Source organism: Schistocerca gregaria, chromosome 7 (assembly GCF_023897955.1).
Source record: "Schistocerca gregaria isolate iqSchGreg1 chromosome 7, iqSchGreg1.2, whole genome shotgun sequence".
Taxonomy (NCBI): Eukaryota; Metazoa; Arthropoda; class Insecta; order Orthoptera; family Acrididae; genus Schistocerca; species Schistocerca gregaria.
The window spans coordinates 5,884,009-5,891,092 of record NC_064926.1 but is presented as its reverse complement, the minus strand read 5'-3'; the positions used below and the strand labels follow the sequence as shown (position 1 = coordinate 5,891,092).

The 7,084-nt window shown below is 45.6% G+C and overlaps 1 non-coding gene across 1 annotated transcript; it reads right to left on the bottom strand.

Moving 5' to 3' along the window:
* Positions 1-314: 314 nt before the first annotated feature.
* Trnak-cuu (transfer RNA lysine (anticodon CUU)) lies at positions 315-387 on the bottom strand. Its single transcript has one exon. It is a non-coding gene; the product is annotated as a tRNA-Lys (tRNA).
* Between the last annotated feature and the right edge of the window lie 6,697 nt (positions 388-7,084).

The window sequence follows — 7,084 nt, the reverse complement described above, 5'->3', positions numbered from 1 at the left end:
CTTCGTCCTTACGGTCGTCTGCATCATCAGACTTCAGCTGACAACACTTCATATTACCGGCTAATATTTGCAGCTATGGCGACCCATTACTGCTTGGCTACACATCTGACACGTAACCGATGTGCTCTCCAAACAACAACACTTGCATTTCAGAACATGTCTTCCACACATGTCTACAAAATCACCTTCACATTCAAATACAGTTTCCTTGTGACTGACAGAGACGTAGGCAAAGTTTAAAGTTGCTATTTCCATTACAATTCCTTAATCAGAAAAACGGTAATTTACATCTGCAGCGGAACAAAATTCCGTTCTGCCCAGCGTGTGGCTCGAACCCACGACCCTAGGATTAAGAGTCTTACGCTCTACCGACTGAGCTAGCCGGCCACCTCGGTGAATACCTGCCGGATAGCACGTCACACAGTACTCGTTTTGGTTGGGTGGTCCCATACAGAATCTCTCCATGCTGCCTAATGTTTACCTAACGTCACACTCGTCACGTACTTCACTTTTATGTCATAATCATTTCTGAGAGGTAAAGAAATTGCATGACAGCATGCAGAGCTAGTGGCGTCAAAATTAACACACATACTTTATGTGACTCAAAAGCCGAACGAGTTACATCTACATCTACATCTACATGAGTACTCTGCAATTCACATTTAAGTGCTTGGCAGAGGGTTCATCGAACCACAATCATACTATCTCTCTACTATTCCACTCCCGAACAGCGAGCGGGAAAAACGAACACCTAAACCTTTCTGTTCGAGCTCTGATCTCTCTTATTTTATTTTGATGATCATTCCTACCTATGTAGGTTGGGCTCAACAAAATATTTTCGCATTCGGAAGAGAAAGTTGGTGACTGAAATTTCGTAAAAAGCTCTCGCCGCGACGAAAAACGTCTATGCTGTAATGACTTCCATCCCAACTCGTGTATCATATCTGCCACACTCTCTCCCCTATAACGCGATAATACAAAACGAGCTGCCCTTCTTTGCACCCTCTCGATGTCCTCCGTCAGTCCCACCTGGTAAGGATCCCACACGCGCAGCAATATTCTAACAGAGGACGAACGAGTGTAGTGTAAGCTGTCTCTTTAGTGGACTTGTTGCATCTTCTAAGTGTCCTGCCAATGAAACGCAACCTTTGGCTCGCCTTCCCGACAATATTATCAATGTGGTCCTACCAACTGAAGTTGTTCGTAATTTTAACACCCAGGTACTTAGTTGAATTGACAGCCTTGAGAATTGTACTATTTATCGAGTAATCGAATTCCAACGGATTTCTTTTAGAACTCATTTGGATCATCTCACACTTTTCGTTATTTAGCGTCAACTGCCACCTGACACACCATACAGCAATCTTTTCTAAATCGCTTTGCAGCTGATACTGGTCTTTGGATGACCTTACTAGACGGTAAATTACAGCATCATCTGCGAACAACCTAAGAGAACTGCTCAGATTGTCACCCAGGTCATTTATATAGATCAGGAACAGTAGAGGTCCCAGGACGCTTCCCTGGGGAACACCTGATATCACTTCAGTTTTACTCGATGATTTGCCGTCTATTACTACGAACTGCGACATTCCTGACAGGAAATCACGAATCCAGTCGCACAACTGAGACGATACCCCATAGCTCCGCAGCTTGATTAGAAGTCGCTTGTGAGGAACGGTGTCAAAAGCTTTCCGGAAATCTAGAAATACGGAATCAACTTGAGATCCCCTGTCGATAGCGGCCATTACTTCGTGCGAATAAAGAGCTAGCTGCGTTGCTTTCCGACGTTGTTTTAGATGTGCAAGTGCCAGTCAAAACTCGCGGTGTCGGCACTCTGCCGACCATTTCGCTAGTTAACACCGGTCTTGTTGTGTGTGTTTCAAGCTCAAGAGCATTTCCATGCAAAAAATGGTCAACAGCAACATTCAGACGGTTTCGTACTGCTCAATTGCTACTTAAAAACGGTATGTTTCTTTTTCAGAACTGGAAAAAACGAGCGTGACAACATTTGGACCTGTAATCATCAGATCCGAAGTCCGACGCCTTATCCATTAGGCCACATGGTCACTGACGACCAACTATATCATGTATACGACTGATCTCGAAACGCTCACACCCCTGAGGATTTGTGTTTTCGTTTTACACAGCCGCTGCCCCTTGCTCTTTCACACCCATTCGTTACATTCAACCTCTTACGAGACCGACCAAATATAGACTGAGAAACAAGACCACACACTTTGTGCATTCGGAATCGAAGGCAGGGCGTCCCTCGCCGCATTTGCTACGATGGCCATTTGCTAGTTCTGCAGAAGCGGCGGCGGCGACGACGACGACGACGACGACGACGACGACGACGACCGCGAAAGGCTCTGACATATGTGAGAAATACATCTATAAAATGTAATTCAGACTGCCTCGTCCCATCTTATGCTGTACCGCTTTTTCAAATGCTTTATCTGCGCCATTCGCCTTAATCACATCTGAGAGTAATTCTTAAAAAAAACGCCTGTCGCTAATTGTTCGTCATCACAGATACTGTTTGCTATACGGCCACGACGCGCAACTGATTTCCAAAATTTATCTATCTCCTGTGTGGATGGAACGTCCGATGCCTGGTTTATTAGAGCAGTGCTCTACCACTGAGCTAAAGAGGCGCGTCCTAGCGGTACTCTTTGGTACTTCGTCCTTACGGTCGTCTGCATCATCAGACTTCAGCTGACAACACTTCATATTACCGGCTAATATTTGCAGCTATGGCGACCCATTACTGCTTGGCTACACATCTAACACGTAACCGATGTGCTCTCCAAACAACAACACTTGCATTTCAGAACATGTCTTCCACACATGTCTACAAAATCACCTTCACATTCAAATACAGTTTCCTTGTGACTGACAGAGACGTAGGCAAAGTTTAAAGTTGCTATTTCCATTACATCTCGTTAATCAGAAAAACGGTAAATTACATCTGCAGCGGAACAAAATTCCGTTCCGCCCAGGGTGTGGCTCGAACCCACGATCCTAGGATTGAGAGTCTGACGCTCTACCGACTGAGCTAGTCGGCTACCTCGGTGAATACCTGCCGGATAGCACGTCACACAGTACTCGTTTGGGTTGGGTGGTCCCATACAGAATCTCTCCATGCTGCCTAATGTTTTCCTAACGTCACACTCGTCACGTACTTCACTTTTATGCCATAATCATTTCTGAGAGGTAAAGATATTGCATGACAGCATGAAGAGCTAGTGGCGTCAAAATTAACACACATACTTTATGTGACTCAAAAGCCGAACGAGTTACCTTCCGACGTTGTTTTAGATGTGCAAGTGCCAGTCAAAACTCGCGGTGTCGGCACTCTGCCGACCATTTCGCTAGTTAACACCAGTCTTGTTGTGTGTGTTTCAAGCTCAAGAGCATTTCCAAGCAAAAAATGGTCAACAGCAACATTCAGACGGTTTCGTACTGCTCAATTGCTACATTAAAACGGTATGTTTCTTTTTCAGAACTGGAAAAAAACGAGCGTGACAACATTCGAACCTGTAATCATCAGATCCGAAGTCCGACGCCTTATCTATTAGGCCACATGGTCATTGACGACCAACTATATCATGTATACGACTCATCTCGAAACGCTCACACCCCTGAGGATTTGTGTTTTCGTTTTACAAAGCCGCTGCCCCTTGCTCTTTCCCACCCATTCGTTACATTCAACCTCTTACGAGACCGACCAAATATAGACTGAGAAACAAGACCACACACTTTGTGCATTCGGAATCGAAGGCAGGGCGTCCCTCGCCGCATTTGCTACGATGGCCATTTGCTAGTTCTGCAAAAGCGGCGGCGGCGGTGACGACGACGACGACGACGACGACGACGACGACCGCGAGAGGCTCTGAGATATGTGAGAAATACATCTATAAAATGTAATTCAGACTGCCTCGTCCCACTTTATGCTGTACCGCTTTGGCAAATAATTTATCTGCGCCATTCGCCTTAATCACATCTGAGAGTAATTCTTAAAAAAAACGCCTGTCGCTAATTGTTCGTCATCACAGATACTGTTTGCTATACGGCCACGACGCGCAACTGATTTCCAAAATTCGTCTGTCTCCTGTGCGGATGGAACGTCCGATGCCTGGTTTATTAGAGCAGTGCTCTACCACTGAGCTAAAGAGGCGCGGCCTAGCGGTACTCTTGGGTACTTCGTCCTTACGGTCGTCTGCATCATCAGACTTCAGCTGACAACACTTCATATTACCGGCTAATATTTGCAGCTATGGCGACCCATTACTGCTTGGCTACACATCTGACACGTAACCGATGTGCTCTCCAAACAACAACACTTGCATTTCAGAACATGTCTTCCACACATGTCTACAAAATCACCTTCACATTCAAATACAGTTTCCTTGTGACTGACAGAGACGTAGGCAAAGTTTAAAGTTGCTATTTCCATTACATCTCCTTAATCAGAAAAACGGTAATTTACATCTGCAGCGGAACAAAATTCCGTTCCGCCCAGGGTGTGGCTCGAACCCACGACCCTAGGATTAAGAGTCTGACGCTCTACCGACTGAGCTAGCCGGCTACCTCGGTGAATACCTGCCGGATAGCACGTCACACAGTACTCGTTTGGGTTGGGTGGTCCCATACAGAATCTCTCCATGCTGCCTAATGTTTTCCTAACGTCACACTCGTCACGTACTCACTTTTATGTCATAATCATTTCTGAGAGGTAAAGAAATTGCATGACAGCATGCAGAGCTAGTGGCGTCAAAATTAACACACATACTTTATGTGACTCAAAAGCCGAACGAGTTACTTTCCGACGTTGTTTTAGATGTGCAAGTGCCAGTCAAAACTCGCGGTGTCGGCACTCTGCCGACCATTTCGCTAGTTAACACCGGTCTTGTTGTGTGTGTTTCAAGCTCAAGAGCATTTCCAAACAAAAAATGGTCAACAGAAACATTCAGACGGTTTCATACTGCTCAATTGCTACATTAAAACGGTATGTTTCTTTTTCAGAACTGGAAAAAAACGAGTGTGACAACATTCGAACCTGTAATCATCAGATCCGAAGTCCGACGCCTTATCCATTAGGACACATGGTCACTGACAACCAACTATATCATGTATACGACTCATCTCGAAACGCTCACACCCCTGAGGATTTGTGTTTTCGTTTTACAAAGCCGCTGCCCCTTGCCCTTTCCCACCCATTCGTTACATTCAACCTCTTACGAGACCGACCAAATATAGACTGAGAAACAAGACCACACACTTTGTGCATTCGGAATCGAAGGCCGGGCGTCCCTCGCCGCATTTGCTACGATGGCCATTTGCTACTTCTGCAGAAGCGGCGGCGACGACGACGACGACGACGACGACGACCGCGAGAGGCTCTGAGATATGTGAGAAATACGTCTATAAAATGTAATTCTGACTGCCTCGTCCCACTTTATGCTGTACCGCTTTGGCAAATGCTTTATCTGCGCCATTCGCCTTAATCAAATCTGAGAGTAATTCTTAAAAAAAAACGCCTGTCGCTAATTGTTCGTCATCACAGATACTGCTTGCTATACGGCCACGACGCGCAACTGATTTCCAAAATTCATCTTTCTCCTGTGTGGATGGAACGTCCGATGCCTGGTTTATTAGAGCAGTGCTCTAGCACTGAGCAAAAGAGGCGCGGCCTAGCGGTACTCTTGGGTACTTCGTCCTTACGGTCGTCTGCATCATCAGACTTCAGCTGACAACACTTCATATTACCGGCTAATATTTGCAGCTATGGCGACCCATTACTGCTTGGCTACACATCTGACACGTAACCGATGTGCTCTCCAAACAACAACACTTGCATTTCAGAACATGTCTTCCACACATGTCTACAAAATCACCTTCACATTCAAATACAGTTTCCTTGTGACTGACAGAGACGTAGGCAAAGTTTAAAGTTGCTATTTCCATTACATCTCCTTAATCAGAAAAACGGTAATTTACATCTGCAGCGGAACAAAATTCCGATCCGCCCAGGGTGTGGCTCGAACCCACGACCCTAGGATTAAGAGTCTGACGCTCTACCGACTGAGCTAGCCGGCTACCTCGGTGAATACTTGCCGGATAGCACGTCACACAGTACTCGTTTGGGTTGGGTGGTCCCATACAGAATCTCTCCATGCTGCCTAATGTTTTCCTAACGTCACACTCGTCACGTACTCACTTTTATGTCATAATCATTTCTGAGAGGTAAAGAAATTGCATGACAGCATGCAGAGCTAGTGGCGTCAAAATTAACACACATACTTTATGTGACTCAAAAGCCGAACTAGTTACTTTCCGACGTTGTTTTAGATGTGCAAGTGCCAGTCAAAACTCGCGGTGTCGGCACTCTGAGGACCATTTCGCTAGTTAACACCGGTCTTGTTGTGTGTGTTTCAAGCTCAAAAGCATTTCCAAGCAAAAAATGGTCAACAGCAACATTCAGACGGTTTCGTACTGCTCAATTGCTACATTAAAACGGTATGTTTCTTTTTCAGAACTGGAAAAAAACGAGCGTGACAACATTCGAACCTGTAATCATCAGCTCCAAAGTCCGACGCCTTATCCATTAGGCCACATGGTCACTGACGACCAACTATATCATGTATACGACTCATCTCGAAACGCTCACACCCCTGAGGATTTGTGTTTTCGTTTTACAAAGCCGCTGCCCCTTGCTCTTTCCCACCCATTCGTTACATTCAACCTCTTACGAGACCGACCAAATATAGACTGAGAAACAAGACCACAAACTTTGTGCATTCGGAATCGAAGGCAGAGCGTCCCTCGCCGCATTTGCTACGATGGCCATTTGCTACTTCTGCAGATGCGGCGGCGACGACGACGACGACGACGACGACCGCGAGAGGCTCTGAGATATGTGAGAAATACGTCTATAAAATGTAATTCAGACTGCCTCGTCCCACTTTATGCTGTACCGCTTTGGCAAATGCTTTATCTGCGCCATTCGCCTCAATCACATCTGAGAGTAATTCTTAAAAAAAACGCCTGTCGCTAATTGTTCGTCATCACAGATACTGTTTGC